General features: G+C 32.5%; 2 long non-coding RNA genes and 2 other non-coding genes across 4 annotated transcripts; 3 read left to right on the top strand and 1 right to left on the bottom strand.

Annotated features, from left to right (window-relative positions):
* Nucleotides 1–6,821: 6,821 nt before the first annotated feature.
* On the top strand, nucleotides 6,822–6,928 carry LOC149496790 (small nucleolar RNA R71). Its single transcript, XR_016320705.1, has one exon. It is a non-coding gene; the product is annotated as a small nucleolar RNA R71 (small nucleolar RNA).
* Nucleotides 6,929–11,868: 4,940 nt separating this feature from the next.
* Nucleotides 11,869–12,863, top strand: LOC105637062 (uncharacterized). The gene is made up of 3 exons (XR_016320516.1): nucleotides 11,869–12,063; nucleotides 12,162–12,222; nucleotides 12,314–12,863. It is a non-coding gene; the product is annotated as an uncharacterized LOC105637062 (long non-coding RNA).
* A 2,871-nt stretch (nucleotides 12,864–15,734) lies between these two features.
* On the top strand, nucleotides 15,735–15,808 carry TRNAV-AAC (transfer RNA valine (anticodon AAC)). The gene has a single exon. It is a non-coding gene; the product is annotated as a tRNA-Val (tRNA).
* A 3,811-nt stretch (nucleotides 15,809–19,619) lies between these two features.
* On the bottom strand, nucleotides 19,620–21,643 carry LOC149496788 (uncharacterized). The gene is made up of 3 exons (XR_016320619.1): nucleotides 21,478–21,643; nucleotides 21,263–21,347; nucleotides 19,620–19,878 (listed from the first exon to the last, which is right to left on the bottom strand). It is a non-coding gene; the product is annotated as an uncharacterized LOC149496788 (long non-coding RNA).
* Between the last annotated feature and the right edge of the window lie 4,002 nt (nucleotides 21,644–25,645).

Below are 25,645 nucleotides of genomic sequence, written 5' to 3'. Positions count from 1 at the left end.
TATATGAAACATTTAGCTTTTAGTTTTGGTGAAAAAGTAGGTTTTAATAATTATTGTCAAAAAGCTTTAAATCCTTCTGCTAAAAGAGTGCCAAGAAATACTGTAAAACGAACTATTATTTCTTTATATAATAAAGGAAAAAAATAGTTAGAGCTTTTATTTTCTCAAATGAAAATTCGTGTTTCAATTTGTTGTGATATTTTGAGTGATCATTGGCAAATGCATTCTTATATGGGTATTATATGTCATTGGATTAATGATGATTGGAAAATTCAAAAAAAAATTATTGCATTTCGTATTTTTGATGATAAACATACTGCAAATAATATTTATAGAATAATTGTTTCAATTTTACATGAATATAAGTTGACAAACAAAATTTTTTCAATTTCATTTGATAATGCTTCTGCTAATACTAAATCAATTATTGAACTTAAAAATATTTGTGAACCAAATATTGGTGGAAAATTTTTTCATATAAGATGTGCATGCCATGTTTTAAATTTATGTGTACAAGATGGTTTAAAAATTCTTGAATCTTTTATTTCTCCAATTAAAAAAGCTATTTCATATTTATGGGGACATCCCCAAGTGATGAAAAGTTGGGCTAAATTTTGTAAAGAAAATAATAAAAGACCAAAACGTTTTCCAAGGGATGTCCCAACTTGTTGAAATTCAACATATGAATTACTAAACGAGTCTTTTTCTTATAAAGAATTATTATGCTTTTTTGTTACTAATAATATTGAAGATATTAATTTATATCCACAAAATTGGGATATTTGTGCAAAAATTTTAGATATTTTAAACATTTTTAATGATGCTACCTATAAATTTAGTGGGGTTTATTATCCCACATCTCATTTATTTTTACCTATGTGTATTAATATTGTTAGTGCACTCCAAGAATTTGAAAATGATTGTATATTAAAATATTGTATTTTTTCAATGAAAAAAAATGGTTATCTTATTTTAAAAATATACCACCCCTTTATCTTGTTGCTATTGTATTTGATCCTAGATGTAAAATTGATGTTTTATGTGATTATTTGACTATTTATTATGAAGTATTAAATCTTGATGTAGAAGATAATGTTAATATAAATGTAGTATTGCATGAAGTTAAACAAAATATTATGCAATTATATAATGAATTTGTTTAATTTTCTAGTTCATCTACTTCTAATTCTTCTCAATCTAATATTCAACAATTTCCAACACAAAGGGTAAGTGGTGCTCAACAAGTTTTACTACAAAGACAAAAAAGAACAAGGGAATCCAGTTTTTTTCTGAATTTGATAATTATCTAACCACTTCTTTTGAGTTTGGTAATGATTATGCAGATACTGATTTTCCAATTTTAGATTGGTGGAGTCGTCACGCAAATACTTTTCTAATTCTTTCTTTAATTGTAAAACAAGTTTTAGCAGCTCCGGTCTCCACTGTTGCTGTTGAACAAGCGTTTAGTCAAGGAGGAAACATACTTGATGAAACACGATCTCGTATGACACCCGATTCATTAGAAGCACAATCATGCGTGGATGATTGGAGGAAGGCCGAACTAAAAGTTCAAGCCCTTTTTTTTTTAAATTATGTTCAAAATTTTTTAAACAAAAAATAAATTCAGTTGAAAAAGTTTTTTTTAAAAAAATAATTATGTTCAAGTCTTTAAAAAAATAAATTTAATTGAAGTATTTTTTAATTCTTTAGGTGTATTTTTTAATTTTTTATCTTTAAGTATTTTTTTTTTAAAACCCGTCTTTAAAATTTAAAATTTAAAATGATGCGATTCGCCGGAAAATCGATCGGAACTGTCGGTTTGGTCACCGTATCGGAACCGGAACCGTTGGGTTCCAAACCGGAACTGGAACCGAAACCGAAACTTTTCGATTCGATTCCGGTTCCTGTTTTTTTGGAATCGGAACCGCCGGTTCCAAAACCGTGGCCACCCCTACCAATAGTAATATATAAGATCATGAAAGAATTTTTTTTCTTTTGTTGATAAAAAAGATTAGGAGGAGTAATCTTGCAAGCAAGATAGTTGACTATATATACATACTATAGAGCTTGTAAACTTGCTATGAGAACAAGATGTTCATGGCGGAAGTCTTCATTAATTTGTATCTCTTCCAGGCTTTCTTCCCCCAACTCAAGCCTTGACAAGTGATCAGCTACAAGGTTCTCGGTTCCCTTCTTGTCTCGAATCTCCAAATCAAATTCCTATAAAAGAAAAACCCAACGAATTAGTCTAGGCTTTGCATCTTTTTTGTCTAACAAATATTTAATTGTCGAATGATCATTATAGACTATAGTTTTAGCTCCAATTAAATATGCACTAAATTTATCAAAAGCAAAATTAATAGCTAGAAGCTCCTTCTCGATTGTGACATAATTTAATTATGCATCATTCAATGTAAGACTTGTATAATAAATGACATGTAATTTCTTTTCTTTCATTTGCCCAAGGACAGCTCATATGGTATGATCACTAGCATCACACATGAGTTCAAAAGGTAAGCTCCAATCCAATGTTGCAATAATAAGAGCTGAATCAATTCATTCTTCAACCTGTTAAAAGCAACTAAACACTCTTCATTAAAATCAAACGGAACATCTTTAACTAATAAATTACAAATATATTTTGTGATTTTTGAGAAGCCCTTGATAAATCTTCTATAGAAACCTGCATGGCCAAGAAAACTTCTTACCTCCTTCACTGAATTTGGAGGAGGTAGTTTTTCAATTACATCGATTTTGGCTTTGTCTACCTCAATTCCCTTCTTGGAAATTTTATTACCTAAAACAATGTCTTCACTAACCATAAAATGGCATTTTTCCTAATTTAGAATAAGGTTGGTATTCTCACATCACTACATCACTAGAGAGAGGTTACGATAGCCTCGCAAAGCGGGCAAATTTTGTTATGTTATTTTCATATAATTTGCATGATTGTATGTTGTTTTTATACATTTTACGTTTGCTCGTGTTGTTCTTGTTTTAAAGTGATTGTAGGAATACAATTTAAGCAAAGGAATGAAAAGGCTTGCTTTTATAGAAAAAGAGGACCAAAAAGTTGACTAAGTATGGAAGAATTCACCTAGGAAACTTCGCGACGCGAATGATGTCGCGTTGGAAAAGAAGAAATGATAAAGTCGCGAGCGCTACCTGCAGTCGCGCACGCAACTCATATACCAGAGGATTCAAAAGGCATCAAAACATCAGTCACGAGCGCGACATTCAGCTGCGCGAGCGCGAGAAGCTCTCCAGAGAGTCAGAGAGTTTACAGGTAAAGATCGCGAGCGCGACATTCATCTGCACGAGCGCGAGAAGCACTCAAGAGAGGCAGAGAGTTATAAAGCACAAGTTGCGAGCGCGACCTTGAACCTCGCGAGCGCGAGTCGTGTTTCCAGGAGATGTAAATTGCTGCCCTTTCATCAGAAAATCATGTCTTCCCATGCATAGGTTGGGACTCTTCCCAAGAGAAGTCACTTGAAGCACCTCTTGGCCAACCAATCACCATCATAACCAACATCATTCTCCTCTTCTGTAAATAGCAATCCAAGTGAAGGAAGAAAACATCTAGATCCAGAATTAGATTGAGATTCAGATATTAAGTGTAAAGAGAGAAAAAACACTAGTAATAGGAAAGTGTGATTGTAGTATTTAGAAGTAAGTTGATGAGAGTCACTTATTATTGTTTATGCCAAGAACATCAAGAAGTTCCTCGAGGTGTGCGCCCTCCGGAGGCTTAAGTTTGATTACTTCTTTCTCTTGTTTTTTTTAAGACTTGTTGTATGTTGTCTTCATTACTTTTCTATACAAAGCAACAATATCAATTGGTTTCATTCAATAAAAGTTCTTTAACTTATCTTTTGATCTTTATTTAATCAAGTTTACTAAATTATATTCTTAGAAAGAAATAGTTTAGTAAAGATTAAAGAGATAAAATTCACTTAGTTGAATTTACATATGCATGTTTCACTTGTTTTGTCAAAATTAAATCTATCTTATTGAAATAATCAAAGAATAAGCACTAGGTTTAATATTTAACAAGATAAGATATTTATTATAAGTAGAAATACATATAATAGATAGAATAATTCTATACCGAGAGGTTGGATTATATTTTACTATATGTGATTAAAGAATTATTTATTGTATGTTACATGCTTTGATATAGAAGAAGAAAATCCTGTGCACGATCAATTTTTCTAAGTATGCTACTACACACTTATCTATAGAATTAAGAATTAATCAGTTTTAACATAACTAGAAATATAGATCAATCATTTCACATTTGAATTTCTGTAAACATAAAATTAAGAATAAAGTAGTAAAAGTGGACTTAACTCGTTCCTCGTGGGATCGATCTTTTTATTACTACGTTGCGATCCGTATACTTGCGGGAACTCAAAAGAGACGCAACAGGTTATAAAGACAAGAATCAAAAGAAGAACCAAAACAGAGAAATCATCCATAAATACTTTAATGAATTTTTCAACCATGTCAGAAAATATGGACATCATATACCTTTGAAAAGTCGCAGGTGCATTGCACAACCCAAAAAGCATTCTCCTATAAGCAAAAATACCATATGGACAAGTGAAAGTAGTTTTCTCTTTATCCTCGAGAGCTATAGGTATTTGAAAATATCCTGAATAACCATCCAAGAAGCAATAAAAGGTAAAGGAAAGTGATCTTTGCTGTTGCTTTGTTCAACTTTCAATAATCAATACACATTCGCCAACCTGTGACAGTTTTAGTAGGAATCAACTCATTATTCTTGTTAGTGATAACTGTCATACCTCCCTTCTTTGGAACAACTTAAATGAGCTTACCTAACTATTATCCGAGATTGGATAGATGATGCCGACATCCAAGAGCTTAATAGTTTCTGCTTTGACTACTTCCTTCATGTTTGGATTTAATCTCCTTTGGTGCTCGATTGCAGGCTTGTAGTCATCTTCCATCAAAATTTTGTGCATACACATACTTGGATTGATTCCCTTCAAATATAAAATTATCCACCCTAAAGCTTTCTTATGCTTTCCTAAAACCTGCAACAACCTTTTCTCTTGATCAAGTGATAAGTGAGAAGAAATAATAATAGAAAAAGAATTATTCTCACCTAAAAATGCATATTTTAAATGGGAAGGGAGTTGTTTCAGTTCTTGCCTGGGTAGTTAACCCTTTTACTCATCTTTGATGCTTTGAATGTTAATGGTTATGTCACCTTTATTAATGTCCAATTTTTCTTTAACATACAAGGTGTCTTTTATACAATTATCAATAACATCAACTATAAAGAAATCATTAGAATCCATGGGATACTTGCAAGATTTAAGAACATAAAAAAAAACTCTTCTTGACCTACCCTTAAGGTTAGCTTACCTTCATAGACATCAATCAGTGCTCTTGCGATTGCAAGGAAAGGTCGACCAAGGATAAGTGATCCTTCTCTATCTTCATCTATGTGAAGAATAACAAAATCAATAGAAAAAATAAACTTACCTACTTTGATGAGCACATCTTCTACAATACCTTTTGGATATTTGATTGATCGATCGATTCACTAATTGTAAAGATATTCTCGTAGGTTTCAGCTCACCCATTCCTAGCATCTTGAAAACTTCATAAGACATAAGATTAATACTTATACCTAAATTAGCCAAAGCTTTCTTAAAATCAAGATTTCCAATATTGCAAGGGATAGAAAAACTTCCTAGATCTTAAGTTTGGAGGCAATTTATTTTGAATGATTGCACTACACTCCTCCGTCAACATTACCGTTCCTTGATCATCAATCTTCCTCTTCTTGGAAAGGATATCCTTCAAGAACTTTGCACAGCTGGGCGTTTGAGCAAGAGATTCAGCAAAAGGGATGTTTATTTAGATCTTTTTAAAGACATCAAGAAATTTAAAGAAACTTTTATCATCTTATGATTGCTTTAGCCTTTGTGGAAAATGGATAGTTGGAGCATAAGGCTTGACTTCCTCTTTCTCTTCAAGATCAATAATGGGGATCTTCCTCTTTTCCTCTTCTTACTTATCTACCTCCTTTCTAGGTGGATACTCCAATTACTACCTATTCCTCAAAGTGATAGCATGTACCTGTTCTTTAGGATTTTTCTCAGTGTTACTAGGTTGAGGTCTAGAAGCCATCATGTTTGCAAATTGTTCCATTTGAATCTCCAAATTCCTTATCGTAGCTTGTTGGACCCTATGATTCTCTTATTGTATCCTATGATTCTCCCGAGTTCCATTCATGAAATCCATGTGAGATTTAGAGAGAGTAGTGAGGAGATCATCATGAGGCTTTTTCTCTTGAGGATGAAAACCTGGTAGTGCATTCAAGGCATTGTTTAAATTCCCATAAGAAAGATTAGGATGATTTCACAACCTGCTATTATAAGAGTTCGAATATGGATAATTCTTCCTTCCTTGATTCATCACGTAGTTGACTTGCTCCAAAGTTTGAGGATTGAGATTATCCAACATGTATTCTCCGACTCCATCTTGTCCATTACTCCTGTCACATGCTTATACAATAGAATTAACAGAGTTAGTGGTCAACAAATTTCATTTCTTTACCATATTGTCTACTTTGGCATTCAATGCGGTGATGGCATAAATCTCATAAATTTCTACAGGCTTCTTCCTTTCGAAGGTATTTTGGTAATGGGCTCGTCATCTCTTCTATGAAATCATATGCCTCATCAATCCCCTTCCTTTCGAAAGAACCTCCAGCAGCAGTATCTAAAGTGATCTTCGTGTTATGAGACAATGCATAATAGAAAGTTTGTACCTGCAACCACTTGGGTAAGTTATGGTGTGGACACTTCCTCAATAGGTCTTTCAATCTCTCTCAAGCTTCATACAAACTCTCTTGATCATGGTAGGCAAAGGTTATTATCTCATTGCTAAGCTTTGTAGTCTTGAAGATGGAAAGAATTTTGCTAAAAAATTTTCAGGTTGGTTCCTCTCAAGTAATGAAACTTCCAGCAGGGCATGATTGTAACCAAGAATGTGCTTTATCCCTTAGAGTGAAGGGAAATAGTCTCAATCTTATGGCATCTTCAGAAACTCTGTTTTGCTTGAAAGTATCACAAATCTCCAAAAAATTTATGATGTGGGCATTGGGATCTTCACTAGGCAAACCTCCATACTAAATTGAGGTGGATAGCATTTGAATAATTATAGGCTGGATCTCAAAATTATTAGCTTCCACCCTAGATCTGGTGATACTTGAAGTGGCCCCATTAAGAGAAGAAGTTGTGTAATCTTACAAGGTGCGAATAGGAGGTTGGGACCTTTGATTATCTCGATTGAGCTGATGTTACAAAACTTGTTGTTCTTCTTGCAATAGTAAATCCTCTAATTCCACTTCTTCGAGAGCCATGTTTTCGTCTTATTTGTTCATGCTCTCGTTCTCTTCTCGCATCCTTGTTTCTTCGGCAAGTCCTTTCAATTTCTGGGTAAAAAAATCAAAGGTCCAAAACTAAGAGATCTTCTTTGCATAAAACACCTGAAATTTCTTGTAAAAGAGAAATTAAAGTAACAGAAAAATAAATGTTAAAATTAATAATAGGGTAATTAGTATTGATATTGGTAACGCCAATCCCCGGCAACGACGCCAAAAACTTAACAAGGCAAATTCGCAACAGCACGAAATCGCAAATAAGTAAGAAAGAGCGAGTAGAGTATCGCCCCACGAAGATTGTATATCAAATACCAAAATTGTGTTAACCTACTATTATTTAAATGACAATAAAGAGAATAGATTGAAAAATAAAAGAAATAAACGAAAGCAATAAGAAATCAAACAAGATCTATGAAAAGAAATTAAGGATTAAAAGCTACTAAGGATTTTGATTTCACTTCATTCTATCCAATTTATTTTATTAGTCTGATAATTAATTTTAATTGTTCAAGTAGAAGAAACAACTCTAAAGTTACTAATAAGCTCTCTTGATGTATTATTAGCTATTTTAACCCAATCTAATTATTATGTTTTACGGTTTGTTTATGAATTCATAACATAAGGTCGTTAACCATATGAAAACCTCCCATGAGTTAAACCATATAGCTTATGCATCAAGTTATTATTCCATGTAGTTTATTACATTTTTCATATCAAAATCCCTTCTCCCAATAGTGATTAATGAAATAAATCAATCCATGTTAGAAACTCTACTTTAAAGCATTAAGTTCAATAATAAATTATACCTTGAACGAGGAAAACCAAATCTAATATTATAAATTGGAATATAAATTAAGCTACATCAAATTTTTAGCATAAAAGTTTAGCTCGACATAATAATTAAATAAAAATCAATTAAACTTGAAAATAATTTCATAGGCAATATGAATAATGAAAATTAGAAACAAGATTATGAGTTTAGATATAAAAACTAGTCAACGAATAGCGTGGATGGCTTCCTTGATTCTTTACACAAACTTGAATGCTTAAAGTCTTAAAAAAAAGAAAACTAAGAGAAAAGTAGAACAAAGATCTAAGATCCAAGCTTCCAAATTCCCCACGCTCCGAATTGTTGTAGTGATCTCTCTTTATATAAACTTCGTAGGTGTCTTCAAATTCAAGTAGGAAACTAGTTGGCCTAATTAGGAAGAAATATTATTTGAGTAGGAAATTTATTTTGTGTTGTATTTCTTAAAATTTCCTACTCAAATAATATTTCTTCCTAATTAGGAGTCCTCTTTTCATAAAATAGGGCCGGAACTCAAACAAGGTAAGTCTTCTATCATTCCCATGTAGCTCCATGCATAAGCACGCTTAGGCTTCAAATCTACAAGGGCTAAACAATTAAATTCAGTCTACTTGAATTTTCAGCTTTCTTGGAGACACGTGTTTTTTACTGACTTGGTCATGTTGAGCTTTTAATCTTCATTTTTCGACTCCAACCTTCTTTGATGCAAATTTTGGCTATTTTCCTGCTAAAAACCCTTCAAATCAAGCTTATCAAGAATCAAGAAAACTTAATTAAAAACATAAATAAATCTAAACAAAAATTAATCTAAGTAATTAAAAATGCTAAAAATCCTAATAAAAATTAAACTATAAAATATAAGACCTATCAGGTTCCGTAGGCTAATACTCCTTAGAAAGCTTCCCTTCTTGCTAATGATATTATTGATACTTGGACGATGCTTTAGGATCTAATGTACTCGGTAGGCAATGGTCTCTCAGTCAAGTTTTGGCAGTATCACTGGCTCATAGAGGGTGTGATTCTTTACGAGGTGGCTATACTAGAAGTTCCTATTGATCTTATGGATGATTGTATTGCTGATTATCTTGAGAATAGGAATTGGAATTGACTTAGAATTTCCTCTTTTCTTTCGAATTCAATTCTCACTTGTATAATTGTTGTCTTCCTCCATCTATTGGACATGGTCCTAATTAGATTTGTTGGCGTTTCATGAGCTCAAGCCAATTTTCATTCAAATTTGCCTATTAATGGTTAACATGCATATTAACATTGAAAGTCTTGGGGATTGGTCTTTTATTTGGCGTTGGCATGGATCTCAGCAGATTCGACTATTTCTGTGGTTAAACTTTTCATAATAAGCTTCTAACCAATGTTGAACGAATGAAAAGATATCTAAATGGAGAGCCATATTGTATGATGTGCATACGTATGTATGAGACCTATCACTATGGTTTTAGATATTGTGTTTATGTTAGTCAAGTATGGGCTGGTATTTAAGCTCCAATATGGTTTCTTTCTATGACCCTGTGATCCCGTTTAATATTTGGTTCCTTAACAATTTGAAAAGCAAAGTAATCCACAGTTCTGGGACGCTTTGGGCCATTATTTTTTGTGTGGCTTGCTGGAAGTTATGGAAGCATCAGAATTTAAGGGTTTTAATAGTGAGCTCTCGCTAATCACGATGGTGGTGCTTGACATCCTCTCTTCTGCTAAGGATTTTTTCATGGTTGATATGGTGGTTTCAAACCCAAGTAATAATTCTGCTAAAAAAAAAGAGTTATGGATTTCTTGGTCTCCTTCTTCTTTGCCTTTTTTACAAACTCAACACAAATGATTCTCTTATGGATAGCCTAACCTGTGAAGGTGGTTTACTAAGTGACTACACAAGTATATGGATTCAAGGCTTTGTTACTAGAGTTGGTACTTATTCAGTACTGGAGGCAAAACTTTGGGCTATGTAAAGAGGCTTAAGATGACTTAAAGCTTAGAAACTTAGTACCTCATAATAGAGTGTGATAACTCTATTGTTGTCCAACTTGTAGAGGTAATTTGATCTCAAATGGTGGTGTTTTTCAGTTGGTTATTGCTATCAAGAACCTCATGCACAGTGATGGAACTGTAATATTTCTCATCTATATAGAAAAGCCAACCATAGCGTTGATTTTCTATCAAAATTTGCTAGGAATTTTCCCTTGGGAATCCATATCTTGTTAGACTGTAAAAAGTTATTAGAATTTCTACGATTGTAATATATATGACTTGTAATATTTGAAGTATTAGTAATAATGTGAATTGTTAAATAGGTACATCATGACATGGAATTGAGAAATTAGATTTGGGTTGAATAGTCCTATATTTATTAATTATTGCATTATTACATATATTGCTTGAACAGTGAATCTTAGGGCCAATTGTAGTATGAAATGAGTTGTTATGTATCTGAGTGAATATGTTAAGTTGACTAGGGGGTTTGGAGATTTTAAACTTACCCATATCTTAGTACTAGTTTGGCCTAGAGAAATAGGTCATAACACTAGGGTTTTCTTATATATATAACATGATTTCTTCCTCTTTCTTATCCTCCCAAGGAACAACCTCTAGGTACTGGATGCAACTCTCTGTGATTTCTTCACAACCAAATGCAATTAATACCTCAAGTATACCAACGGCAGACTTGATAGAATCCAAGGAGTCTAAAAGTAATCTGCAGGAACATACAACAACCTCAAAAAATTAACATGATGATCGTAATTAAACTCCGAGCAATGAATATAAGAAAATGTATCGGATTCTAACTTTGAGAGCCTGTCGAAAAAGAACTTGCTCTGGTCTCCATGTCTATTAGGCTTGAATACTCCTGTTTTGTCCATGTGTGAATAGGAGAAATACAATATTCAGTCTCACAAGAATGGATTACAAAAAAGTAAAATTTAATCAAATTAATGCTTTTTTTAGAACGATGATCGAAGGGATAATAAGGCAATAGAGAAAATAGGAGAGGATGATTTGGAGTCAAGAAGTTGATTAGACAGAACTGATGTAGTTTACTTTTTACTACCACAATCATTCTCATTTGCACGTCAGCATTTCGTTAATTCTCTAATAGAAAACCTAATAGATTCCTTTTATTGAAACATCAATTAAAATTTGTGTAAATCACTATTATTTGGATTCTATTATAAGGGACGATTAAATTTAACTTAAATTTAATGACAATTAAGACTATTTGTCCTTCTCTATAAATGTATTTAATAAGATATGAACCCAAAATTTCTTCCTCATTCCTTCTTTTAGTGAAGCCTCAACTAAAGTTAATATAGTAACAAATTAAAAATTAGGATCGCTAATGTAATCGGTAACGGTGACCATCAGTGAAATTAAGCCATAAAAAAACCTGACATAATGCCGTGTTTGACTAGTCAAACATGCGTAAACGTAACGGTATCGAAAATTATCTGGTAGCCAGCTCATGCTTTATGTAGGCCGTTCATTTTGTACCACCGCCTCGATGTCAAATAAGGCAACAAACAAGCCGACAACTCAGCCACGTTGGTTGTTTCTTATCCATCGATTTTTCCAAACGTCTATTAATCATGTTCGTCCATTTCTTCACTGCCGCTATATAATGATATTACAGCCGCACCTTCTCTTCCATATCTTACCGTATTTCTTTCTTTCTCTTTCTACAAGCTCTGCCTAACTTTTCTGGTTCAGATCTCCTCTTAATGGCTTCTTCTCAAGGATTGTGGCTTTCGCTGTTGTATGGATCGTTTTCCGATCTATATTCAGATGGTGGTTTCAGGGCTTGACTCAAATAGGGACGTGTAGATATCAGGTTTGTGTAATAATTGATCTCTCAGCTTTCCTTCATATGCTAGTTATATTTCCACAATATTTTTACTAGACATGTTGTGAATATGTATTTCTGAATAGATCTTGCAATGGTCGTGTAGCTTGCAACTTCGAACTGTCCATTGAATTGATCTTCTGACTGGTATGGTTTTCTTGTTTTGGTGATTAGCAAGAAGGATCTGAAACTACTATTTACGCCTTTTCGTGTCTTATTGTGGGTTGTGTGGCTTCAGGTTCGGGTCATGAAAAAGCCGTTGAAAGTGTCTATTCCTTTTTCTTTGGTAGCTGTTGCAGGTGGTGTAAAAGGACCTGTCACCTTAAGGATCCGCTCGGCCAAGATCAGTGCGTCTGCCTGTAATTCATTTGTGGTTTTTGTAGCAGACGTTTTGATCAGATGTTAGGAGGCGGAAAAATATATATCTCCACATATATATATGTTTATATTCATGTCTCTGGATGTAGAAGATATATCAGGACGAGAAGCCCATATATTGTTTGATTGATGGACGGGGCTTTAATTCTTTGGTTGATATCTTTGTCATCGGACCTTTGCCATGGCAGGTGCGCTTGCATGGCAGGTCACCAAGTACTTAATAAAAATTACTCTTTTGTGTTTTTGAGAGGAGATCGCACGGGGATTTGCCCGGGTTCTCCTCTCCTTGCGTGTTTTGTCCTGCTTTTTCATTTTATCCCCCAACCATAAACATATCCATCTCGGAAAAGGCTATCAGGCGCATCAAATCAAGCACAACGTTTTATCAATTGCTCAACCAATTCACAACTCATCGGATTTGGATTGAAAGGTATTCTCTAATATTCTTTTGATATATGAATTTGTTATAATAAGCCGTTATGAAGCATCATGAATTATATTCCTAAAATGTTCATCTGGGGAATGCTTTCTTTGCTGGTCGAGAGGACATAACTAAAGCCGATTTGTATGTTTGACATTGGCAGTTATTTCTTATTTAGTGGAGGTCGTCGTAACAGCGTAACTGTGCCTAAGGTAAAAAGGGAATGCGTTTAATATTTGCAGAAATAGTTGTAGGTATTTTTTATTTCAAGCCAGAAGGGTATTGTCGTGTATTACATTTGGTTTCACTTGAGCCATAAGTCGCTTTCATATAATGTTTTGTTGGTCTGTCACATATATTCTATATATATATATATATATATATTTATACACACACACTACAACACCACCATTGCAAAAGTAATTACGATGTCCATGTTTCACAATTAGTTTTCTTATTATTATGCATTTATAATATTGTCTATCCAAGCATGTGTAAATTGAAATAAATCCACTACAGTGGCAGTGTAAAAAATTTCTTCTAATATCATCGCCTGTTGGAAGATCGTGTGGTTGTCAATTTACAACTTATGGTGGTTTAATTTGTTGTACTCTTTATTTTCAAAGAGTTGTATTTGTAGTGGGTGCTTGAGAGCGATGGAAATTGTAAGTCTATAATGTTACTGATGTTATTATGCAATATAGTGTTTGAAATATAGTGCTTGGTAATTTGTTGGTTTTGTAAGTCATTAATGTTACTGACGTTATTACGCAATATAGTGTTTTAAATACTAGTGCTTGGTAATTTGTTGGTTTTGATGGGCTAAGAAGTGGTTTGGTGTATGGAAAGCCTCTGTGGTCTGTTCGCATGCTGCTGCTTGATCGTGGAGATGATTGCTATAGGCATCAAATGGTTTTTGGAGGAAGGGTAGTTGATCTGGATTCAAGTGCAGAACGGCCATAATACTCATCTCCGAGGTGATAAAATTAAGTCCTGTGATTTTCTTTTCTTTTCATTGCCAGAAATAAGTAGATTTTGCAAATTCGATGGAACATTAGTTAGTTATATAGTTCTTTAGCGTTTACAATAGTTATAAGTTGCTTTTGAGCTCATTATGATGATAATTTCAGCTTCTACAAGGAGTTTCTTTTTGTGCATTTGTCCTTTATTTTATGTCATATTTAACTTGTACAGGCTCATGAAAACATATAAAGGGTCTGTATTGGGTAATGTATGTTCTATAAATGTCTCTAACAAAGCCCAGCGGCAAATAGGGTCGTTTTAACTCTATGCTTAAACCAAAACCTGATGCACATACTGTGAAAAAATCAGCTCTCATCTACTCTTTTTCCTCGTCTTTTACTAATGGCTTGCTTAACCTAGTCTTAAATATCTTTTCCAAATGTGTCGACTTAAACATCTTAATCTGAAATATTTGCATGGCAATGTTTCTCTTTCGTGGGATTTCTAATGTTTACTGGAAGAATGGATGTCTGTTGTTTCTGGGAATTAGATTTTAGGACTTAGTATTTAATAGGATCTGTATCGTAATGTGGAAATCTTGCCGACATCAAAGGTGGTTTTGTCCGAATTTTACTTGCCGTCTTCCAAAGTTCTCCCGCTATATCTCCTGAACCTTAGGATGCCCGAAATTTACTTTCAGCCTTTGGAAGGCGATTTCTTGATTTATTTGAAGCAAAAGTAAAAATCAGATTAGATTGAACGTCTGGTTCTGGGATTACCTTTTTTTTTTCTGGTAGTAAATTTTGTATTTATAATTAATAAATTATTTTTTTTTATAAAAATGCAATCTAATCAATATGGAAAAATATTTAAGCAAAAATTGTATGGTTAATTTATCTAAGTATTTAATTTATTAATAATTGTTGACCTACTAGAATCTTTTTTTTATTTAATGAAGGGTTTGAATTCTAAGCGTATTATTATTTTATGTATGCATATAAAAATTAATAGATTTATTTATTTTTCACTTGGTTTGAGCTTTTTTTATTATTTTTTAATTTTACAAAATTATCCATTAATTTGAAGTTGAATAGTTTTGTTCTATAATATTTTTTAAAATAAATTTAGGACAATTATAATAGATTTGTCTGAAAATAAGGAGAGTTGAATTTATTTACGCAAAATTAGTGATTTGACATTTTTCATTTCGGTTTTTGAAGTAGTTTCTATTAGTATGGATTAAAAGTAGAAATTTTTTTTTTATTTTTTTATTTTGAAATTTTAATGTCTGAAATATAGAATTAATTAATTACTTTTTGGGAACAGACAGATTGGTTATAAATTTGCAACTAATGTCTTGATTTTAGCTCTATTGTATAGTTTCTTTTTTGAAGCGAAAACCAAGTTAAGTCGCATATTTCGAGATCACTCTGGTGATGTTATGAAGATCTGTAAGCTCAAAATGGTAGAGCGCTCAATGCCCTGACCAGGGTTTTGAGAGGTTGGTGGTTCAAATCCACTCGGATCTAACGGTACTAGAAATGCTAAATTGCGTTGTTTTTGTTTTTTTTTATTTATTTTTTTTTTGGGGAGATGTGTGTTTTGTCGGGGCTGTTTCATAGTGGTTGCAAATGAATGAATGTTGGTGTCTGCTGATGTTTTAGTAGCAGTTGCTTAAAATGATCATTAAAGCTATAATTGTTTTTATATATTATAATGTACGCTAGATATTTTTTTAAATATGTAATATTTATTGGAATATTATTTTTAAATAATTATAAAAAATAAAAATATTTATGCGAAAAAAATATAATTTAGTTGGAAGGAGGAAGCAAGCAACGTATTTATTCATTCTCATTCTATTTCTATTATAATTTCATTCAGCTAAATCGTCACCGGTGTCGTGGTGTAGTTGGTTATCACGTCAGTCTAACACACTGAAGGTCTCCGGTTCGAGTCCGGACGACGCCAGTCTTTTTTATTTTTATCAGTTTATAACCGGCTCTTCCCTTTTTGTAGAGATTTTTTAACACACCGGACGATAAAATGTCCTTTCACCGATTTAATTTCACTTATGTTCTCTGAAATCTTACATCACATCACATATAGATTTTTTAATTTCAGTCAAATTAACACCACTAAAAAACAGACTTGGTCTCATTTATTTTTTTAGGTTTCCTGATTGATTAAACGGGCTGTTTGGTTTTAGATGTGGAGACGGATGCAGGGCAGGGCCGGCCGGGCCAAGGGGCTGTGGCCCTCCCCAAAAAAAAAAAAAAAAAAAAAAAAAAAATATATATATATATATATATATATATATATATATAATTTAGCTTTTCCACCCATAATTAAGTAAAATTATTTTTTTCTTCCTAACTATTTGGGCTGGGTTTGCTATCAAAACTTAGTTTCTTCTCTTTTAAGTTTATTTTTGCTAGATATATAATATGCTTTTTTTTTTTAATCGGTAATAACTTGAAAAATCTAGTCAAGGGTTCTTTCTAAATTTTGGATGCTTATTTCTTATATAATCCATGTTACTGGATAATAAAAGAGAAAGGAGAAAAATTTGAGAGAAAGGGAACAAAAAAGAAGAGAGATAAAATGAAAAATGTGTGAGAAAGAGAGATAAATCTAAGCTGGAGGAGAGACATTTTCAGTGAAAATAAGAAAAATGTCCATGTGTTGTACAGTAGGCTTTCCGATGAATGGAAATGAATGTTAAATTGCGGTTTAGTGTTACAAAATCGAAGTTTGAACATTTTTAAATGCAATCAAGGCTATCCAAATTCAATTAAGGCTATCCAAATTCAAAAATATAAAAGGTTTGTTTATTTTTATTTGAATTGAAGCACAATCTTGAAGTTGTTAATTTCCTTCTTTCTTTTTTGCTTTTTAAATTAAAAGGAAAACAACTACATGATTTGAGAACAATGGGGGATCCACCTTCTAAAACGAGGGGTCAATTATTGACTTTATATATATATATATATATATATATATATATATATATATATATATGTCTAAATTAATTCATTAAATTCAATTTGTTTATGTCTTTGACTCCTTTTTCAGAAGATTATAATTTTTTTTTTTTCTAAATCTGCCACCGTTTGAGAATCATCCATTGCCAAGACATAGCAAGAAAAATTCATCAATGACAACTCTTCTCTTTTATTTGCTTTTTAGCTCTTTTCACGTGGTCAATCCTATTTCCCTCGCTCCAATTTCACTTCTATACCTTCACAAAAATGAATTATTAATTTTTTAAAAAACGTTATTTCTCTCAAGTTTTCAAATAATGGTGCTAACTAGTGTAAGCAGTGTTGCCTAATAGGAAGATATTCTTTAGTAATGCAGAAGCTGGATTCCAACTTTGCCAGCAAAAATCTATCTATAATCTATTTATAATCTATAATATATATAAAAATACGAATGGCCAAAAAAAAAATATATATATATGTTTTTTGCTATTCTAGTTTTAATTGCTTTTGATTATCAAGAATTATTACTTCAAGTTTTTGCTAATTTGAAATTATTAAGTTTACAATTATATTTTCTTCTTATAGTAAGTATTAACTCTCTCTTTTTACAAATTAATAGAATAATTTTTATTTATATTTCTTATAATTTAGTAATCTCTCCATTCTTCTTGTTTGTGTTTAGAGTTATAAATTTATAGATTTGTTTTTACCCGATTGCCATACTTGACGAGACACCATATAAACTTGACAAATTCTTTTGTTGTTGTATCTATCTCACTCATAGCCGTGTAAACTTAAAAAAGTATGAATGGTTGAGAGGAGGGGGGACATTAGGTTCTTAAAGGGCCTCTATAGATTTTTAATTTTAACTATCGGTTAAAAACATTATTAAGGATAATTTAGTTCTATTCTAATTAGAAAATTGTTAATTTTATTAATATTTTATCGGTTGATTAAAAATATCACTAAAAATAATTTAATCTTATTCTAATTAAGAAAATTTTAATTTTATTGATGGATTAAAATTATATAATAATTTTTAATTATATTAGTTATATTAATTTCCTTAATCAGATTATTTTTTATTAATTGGCAAATATTATTTCATTCTTTTTTTCGTTTCATTCTTTTCTTGTTGCTAAGAGTTGACAAAGGGTCTACAAATGGGTTAGCAACGGATCTCTTTCCGTTTCTAAAATTACAACCTACATTGATTTTTATTAACAAAACCTATTTCATTCTCTTTCGATTGCTAACAATTGAAGGGTTTTACAAACCGGTTAGCAATGGAATTTCTATAAATTGCTAAACTTATAACCAAAATTAATAACTTGTTTTGCAGAAATATAAAGCTCACTGCATACTCTTTTCGTGTCGCATCTTTTGGTGTGCCTACTCTTCCTTTTCTCTCTTCTTCCTCCCTTTTATTTTTATTTTATTAATACATGTTTAAATTTTATTTGGATTGTAAGATTAATATTTCTCATGGTAATATATTTTATTTTTAATTTTCAAGTATTTTGATGGAAGTAAGGTAGCCATGAGAATTTCAATATTCAAATTATAATATAATAAATAATTTTTTTTATTATAGGGGAAGGGAGATACGAACTTGAATTTATTATCAGATTGTATATGCACTTATCACTAGGTGACAACTAGAGTCTGTATAAAGAAGTTAAGTGTGGGCTTGGGAAGGTGTTAGGCACCTGAGCCCACCCGGCCATGGCACCGACCTCTAATTTATTGGTTTATCTAGGTAAGAGTTGATTTTAATTTTTAAACCTAATTCTTAACAAAAATCTTTTTGAAAACATTTTAATTCTGAAAATCAGAAGATTATTTTTTCACATTGATATGGCTTAATCACAAATATAAAATAAATTAAACCCACAACGACTAATTAAACTTACAAAAAAATGAGGGAGGAGAAAGTAATTACATCCCAAATAATAAACAAACTTGCAACTAATTAATTAAAACTACTTTTAAAATAACCTACAACTAATTAATTACATCTCCTCTAAAAATATCCGACTAGTAATTAATTACATTCTCACAAATAATGAGTAAATAAATAAATAATTTAATCAAACAATCCTAACCATTCATCTAAACGATAGAATATACACCCATAATCATTTATCTAATAAATAAATGCAATAACCAACTAAATAATAAAATTTCAGATGATTAATTATAATTACAAAAAAATAATAATTTAAATTATGATGCAAGGAAAAAGTTAAAACTAGTTAAATCAAACTCATTATTACTTAGCTAAAAAAAACATCTAAAGTCAAATAAAATTACATAAGTTGTAAAAATAAAATAAATAAATAAATCTGGAAGGTTAGAATTAAGACAAATAAAAGAAATATAATAAAACAAAATGAATAATTAAAAAGAAAAAAAGGACAATAAAGATAACAAAACCATCAATTGTATGTTTGTAACACCCGCCGTCCGATCCCGAAAGACCCGACGGTGGATGCCACATTCGGTGCCGGAGGCACCGTCCTAACCTACATATAAATCAAACAATCATATTATGAATTAGAAGTGACTTAGTATTCACAAGTTTAGCAAGTAATAGTATTCTGTTTTGAAAATGATTTGGAAGAATCCTACAGAAAAACTGCAAGAGTTTCCCCTAAAAATAGAAGTTGCCAAACATATAAATACAAAGCACTCCCAAATTCAATCTCCAAACCCCATCAAACTCCAATAACAACACAATAGCACTTCTATAATTTCATAACTCCATAGTTCCTCAATAACATTATAATATTCATCACTTCAATACATTCATTTAAATATATCAACTTCTAATGTTCTAACCATTAAAGAAGTCCAAGTTTATCTCCCAATATATATACACCAAAATAATTTACAATAACATGCTTAAGTTATAAATTAAATAATACAATCTCCAAAAATGTAATACTTATACATGCCATAATTCTTAGTTACAGAAAAATACTATGTAACTACCAAATATCTCTTCAGCTCTGATGCTACTCTTCAGGTCTTTAAGCAGCAAGCACAATCTCCAACCTGCGCGTGATAAAATCAACGCGCTGAGTATAAAACTCAGTGGTGCTCATAAAACACAACAAACCAATGTTGTGATGACAACATACTTAAAAACAATCATTTATATACATAAAATCATTAATTTTGAACATGCAGTACATATGCACACCAACACATCATGCTTTAGAAATTCATTTGATATCATAAATAAGTTGTGGTAAATTAAGAGTTATTAACATAATGTGATCTCATTTATTTCACTTCCTTAAAAATATTGTATAAGGGCTCACATACACTTAGGAGAAAAAGAAGCAGAGAAGTTTTCATAGCTTATTCATAATGGCCTTAGGTCGCCAACCTTTTCATAACATATAGACACCCACGTGCCTAGCATATGATCATAGCTTCTTATCATAATGGCATCAAATGCCGAGCATGCTCATCATACATAATAAAATCAAATCATGCATCAAATTCACACCAAGTATATTAGAGCCCAAAAACATTTCTCATAAAATTCATTTTCTTTAGTCTTCTCATAATAAAAACTTAATTTAAACTTAAGTAATTCATAAAAATTCTCATACTTAAACAAAATGACTTAACATAGAAAATTTCCAGCATAAAAATAACATGGACCTTTGCTGTGTTTTTAAAACATAACCGGAGCTATGGGTCTCCAAATTAAATGAAATTAGAGTCATTAGAAAGATAAGACAAAATAATACAAATGTTATGAAGGGATCACAGCCCAGATCAATATGGAAGATAACAAAACAAAGCTAGGAACACAGACTGACAGACCAGACCTGATTCAGCAGAACCAAGTCCATTGTTTCTTGAATTCCTACTAAACCCCACACTCAAATTAAACCAATCCAGAACGAGAGAATTCTCAAGACACAGGGCAACAAATTTTATGAAGAACTCAGAACCTAATCTTGTCATTATAGTGGCCAAAATGGGCACTAAAGTCAGTGATGCATGTGGCCCGACACAAACAGAGTCAGTTTGGGTGTTTCAGCCATAAGTTGAGTTATATATCTCCAAATTGGACACAAGAGGATGGGTTGGAAAGCTAAGAGATAGACCTACAACTTTTATGAAGGACTCAGACACAAATGGAAATTAGAAAGGACCGAAAAATGGTCCTAAATCTCACTTAAAATCTCGTTTTTCCCAAATTCAGTTTACTTGAGCCATGAAAGGAACATGAACCACAAAGATACAAGGTAGAAATGTCTACCACAACGTAAATACTCATCAAACATCATCCAAGAGCATGTAATGGCAACCAAAATTCAACAAACCAATCATTTCATACAAAATCTCAAAATATACACATAATAGCATAAAGGCACAGAATCAAAATTTGAGTAAGGTAAGTGTGTTTATGAACACTAACCTTCAAAACAAGCTTTAACAAGCTTTAATCAAAGCTTCTCAAGCTTTGGTCTTGCCTTTATCCTTATTAGAAGGCTCTCCAACCTCTACATGGAAGAAACTCAAAATCAAACAAAGAAAACAAAGAAAAGAAGTAATTAGAGCATGATTAAGCATGTATATGCTAAAAGACAACTCTAAATCCAAAAATAATTCACTTATCATAAAATCACTTACTTGACCCAAGTAGGAAAATCACCAAATTCCTTGAAATTAGTCACCAAAGATTACTTCTCTAGCTTCACTCTCTAAGATTTATGCCTTAAATCAAGTTGGATGGGTGTTTACTAAGTAGGAATTGAAGAAGAAGAAGAAGAAGAAGAAGGAGAAGAAGGAAACGTGTATGGAGAAGAAGAAGGCAAAAGTTGGTGCTCAATAATTGATAGTTGCTTTATTAAAGCAACTAAGGGGGTATTTTGGTCTTTTCTCCAAATTGGAGGGTATTTTTGGTCTTCTCTCCAAATATTCTCCAATTAAATTCCTTCAAAATATTATTTATCTCCACAAAAGTTTCTAATTTATTCCATAAAAATAATTCCTCAATTTTCCTCCATAAAAAAAATAATTGCTCAAATTTCCTTACTTAATCTAACACCATAATTCACTATTCACTAAGTATCTAAATTCTCCAAAAATATTCCTTACTTACTTTCTACCCATAAAAACCATGCATACATGCTCCAAAAATGTTAAATAAAATATAAAACATAAATAGTAATTTTTTCGGACAAAAAATAATACCAACTTCCGGACCGGTGGTACTATTCACAGACCGGTAAACTACTATTAAAACACAGGAAAAAAAATGGGGCGTTACAATGTTGCCTCTAATCAATGGGTGCTACGTAAGGCTTAACAACAGATGTATAACCCTCTTATGTACCAGTGTGTGTCTGATAAACAAATGAGCAACTGGTGTGTAAAGAATTGTTACTGGTACATAAGACTTAACAACAGGTGTGTAAGCCTCTTACGTACTAGTTCATATCTGGTATGAGCAATCTGGTATGAGCAAGAACGTAATTCCAGCATTTTTATGGACAAATACCACTGAAATAAGCAACAAAAAACTCAGGTTTCTCACCCATATTAACACCAAATCAATTGAAATCATCTCAAGTTCGTTTTTTAGAACACAAAGCCATGTTTGAGCAATTAGCTCAACAAGAATCAGATTTAATTCAGAAAATAGAACACCATCAATGAACTCTATCAAAACTACATAGAAAAATCTAATATCTCTGGCTTAGATTAGTTTGTTGAGTTTGAGAACTCAGAGTCTAAACACTTATAAGGTATAGATCATAAATAGTAGCTACTTTTAACTAGAACATTAGAGTTTCCATTAAAGAATAACATGACATTATGGATTTTTGATGTATTAATGCTTTGAGTTTAAGAATTTTTACCTTTTTCTGATTCTTGAATTAATTTTCGTTGGTTAGTTGTCTAGATCTTAGGAGTTCGTCTCATCTCTTCCTTTCTTTCTTACTTTTCACGCTTGTTTTTTTTTTTTTTTTTTTTTTTTTTTTTGTTTCTTCCTGCTATTTTTTTCTGTTGAGCTTTCCTTCTTCTCTTCCCCTCCTTCTCTTTAAGTTTACGTCCTTTCCTATTTATATCCTACCATCAAGTCTTTTTAATCCCTATTAGTCTTTGTATTCTATTAGACTTTCACTCTCTTTAATTCCCTCACCTTAGCCTTCACGTTTTTTGTTTTTCCTTGTCTGGCTCCACTTATTCTCTTTAATTTTAATCATTTGTTGGCCAACAATAATGGTTATACTCGGCTATGGGCTAATTACTTGGGCCAAAACCTGAAACTAAACTTAATAAATTAAGCTAATTTCTAATATGAGCAAATATTAACCTTGAACAATTTTTAAACCCAATAATTTCATTCTCTACAAAAGCCCGATAGATAGCTTTATATAAGAAAAGTGTGAAATAAATAATCTGAAAACCACCAATGTCAAATTAATTAAAGAATCGAAGAATTTTCATCATCAAGCATAAAAGGTGAAAAATCGAGCGTTAACAATATGTATACTGATACGTGTCAGTTTTACAGTATTTTTAGTATAGTTTTTAATTAGAATTTTAGTAAATTTTATCACTTTGATTTATTTTTATTTCATTTTAAGTATAATTTTTGTTCAAAGCTTCCTTGAATCATAATCCACTTGATCTGAAAGAAATTTGCAGGGTTTTGGCACAGAAAAGAGCATTACAAAGCAAAATAGTCAGAGTCTAGCAAGCCCTGACTGTGCATCATAGCACGCCCGTGCTAAACTAAGAGAAATCAAGTGAAGAGTCAGGGGCTAGCACGGCTAGCCCGTGCTATAGCACACGCCCGTGCCCAAAGGAACCTCAGGGCGTGTCTTCCTAGCGCGCCTGGGATGAAATTTATCTTGGAAGGTCAGAGCCTAGCATGCCCCAGCCGTGCTAGGGTGCATGCCCGTGCCACAAAGACTCCTCTGAGCGTGTTGCATAGCACGGCCTGTGCTCAATCATTCATAGTCCTAGACTCTAGCACGCCCCAGCCGTGCTAGATGGCACGCTCGTGCTTCGAAGGCAGAGCTGACGTGAACTAAAAACGCAAACCAATCCTTTTCTCAGATGGGCCCGCCTAGGATATTTTCCTAAACGTGCTAAACCAGATCTAAACCCATTTAGGAAGAGAAAAGAGTCCTAACTAAGAAGAAATCCAAGGCCCAAACAGTCATGATCTCCTAAAGAAGATTTTGTACTTAATTAGGATTCTATTTCCTAAACGGAGTCAGATTTTGACTTTTTTATTGTATATATATTTGTCTAAAATTAATTCATTAAATTCAATTTGTTTATGTCTTTGACTCCTTTTTCAGAAGATTATAAGTTTTTTTTTTTTTTGAAATCTGCCACCGTTTGAGAATCATCCATTGCCAAGACATAGCAAGAAAAATTCATCAATGACAACTCTTCTCTTTTATTTGCTTTTTAGCTCTTTTCACGTGGTCAATCCTATTTCCCTCTCTCCACTTTCACTTCTATACCTTTACAAAAATGAATTATTAATTTTTTAAAAAACGTTATTTCTCTCTAGTTTTCAAATAATGGTGCTAACTAGTGTGAGCAGTGTTGCCTAATAGGAAGATATTCTTTAGTAATGCAGAAGCTGGATTCCAACTTTGCCAGCAAAAATCTATCTATAATCTATTTATAATCTATAATATATAAAAATACGAATGGGAACACTGGGTTCCTAAAACGCTTCCTACAAACTTTCAATTTAATTGCTAGCAATAAGAATAATTTAGTCATTTGTTAATTAAAAACTTTTAATTTTATTGGTATTTTTATTATATTTGAATCTAAATTCTACTGGAAGTTTAATCTAATCCTATTCTAATTATAAAATAAATTTATTATTTTTATTATATTAATATTATAAATTTAATCCCATTCTAATTAGGAATTTGTTCTACCATACCACTATATATATGTTTTTCGCTATTCTAGTTTTAATTGCTTTTGACTTCCCCGATTTCATTCAGGCAACTGTCGACTATCAGCACAGACGTCTCCTCCTTCCGGGACTCTTATATGATATGTATTACCTCGAAGAGAGGGTATATGAGTGGGAGTTTGGTTCGGACAGGAGGAGGGTCCTATATGATGTCCCCTACTACATGCTATCGACGACTTCTATCCAGCCGGAGTAGGACATTATTGCTACTCGGAGGGGGTCAGCTGCTACAGACCACCTAGCGGCTTTTGTGTCGGGCGCTTACGCAGTATTTGCTTAGACTCAACTCCTGATTCATGTCCCTCCTCTGATTGAGTTCAACCTTTTTGCTGAGGCAAAGGAGCTGGATCGTGGCGAGGGCGCTGTTCCAGTACATGTGGGCTTTAATTCTTTAATTCTATTGTTTTAGCTTTGCCCCAGTGTTTTCCATTCATAAACTGTGTCTTATTCTTGTAGCAGCAGTAGTGCGGTAAATGTGTGAGGAGAAGTTTCGAGCCTAGAGCTCCTAATACAACTGTGGTTGTTGGCACACCCGAGCATGGACCAGGTGCTTCATTCTCTTTTATTCTAAACTGGTCAGCCCGCCCAGGGCATGCTAGAGATGCATCTCGTGAGTCCATATCAGATGTCACCACCTGGTTGCACCCATGTGAGTATCTTCTGCTCTTTTATTCTTATTATTGCTTTTTATTATTATGCTTTCTCATTGTATGCCCCTGCCCCTGTATTATTCTACAAGTGTCCATTGATGACTACAACGAGGTGTACCAACTGTATGAGGCAGCTCGCTTGAAGTTGGTAGAGGCGAGGCTCTCGGATGAACATATATCTATAGGTATA

The sequence above is a fragment of the Jatropha curcas genome, chromosome 4 (assembly GCF_041381405.1).
Source record: "Jatropha curcas cultivar XTBG-Jc1 chromosome 4, XTBG_Jcur_1.0, whole genome shotgun sequence".
Taxonomy (NCBI): domain Eukaryota; kingdom Viridiplantae; phylum Streptophyta; class Magnoliopsida; order Malpighiales; family Euphorbiaceae; genus Jatropha; species Jatropha curcas.
The sequence above is the reverse complement of the archived record's forward strand: the minus strand, read 5'-3'. Positions and strand labels throughout refer to the sequence as shown.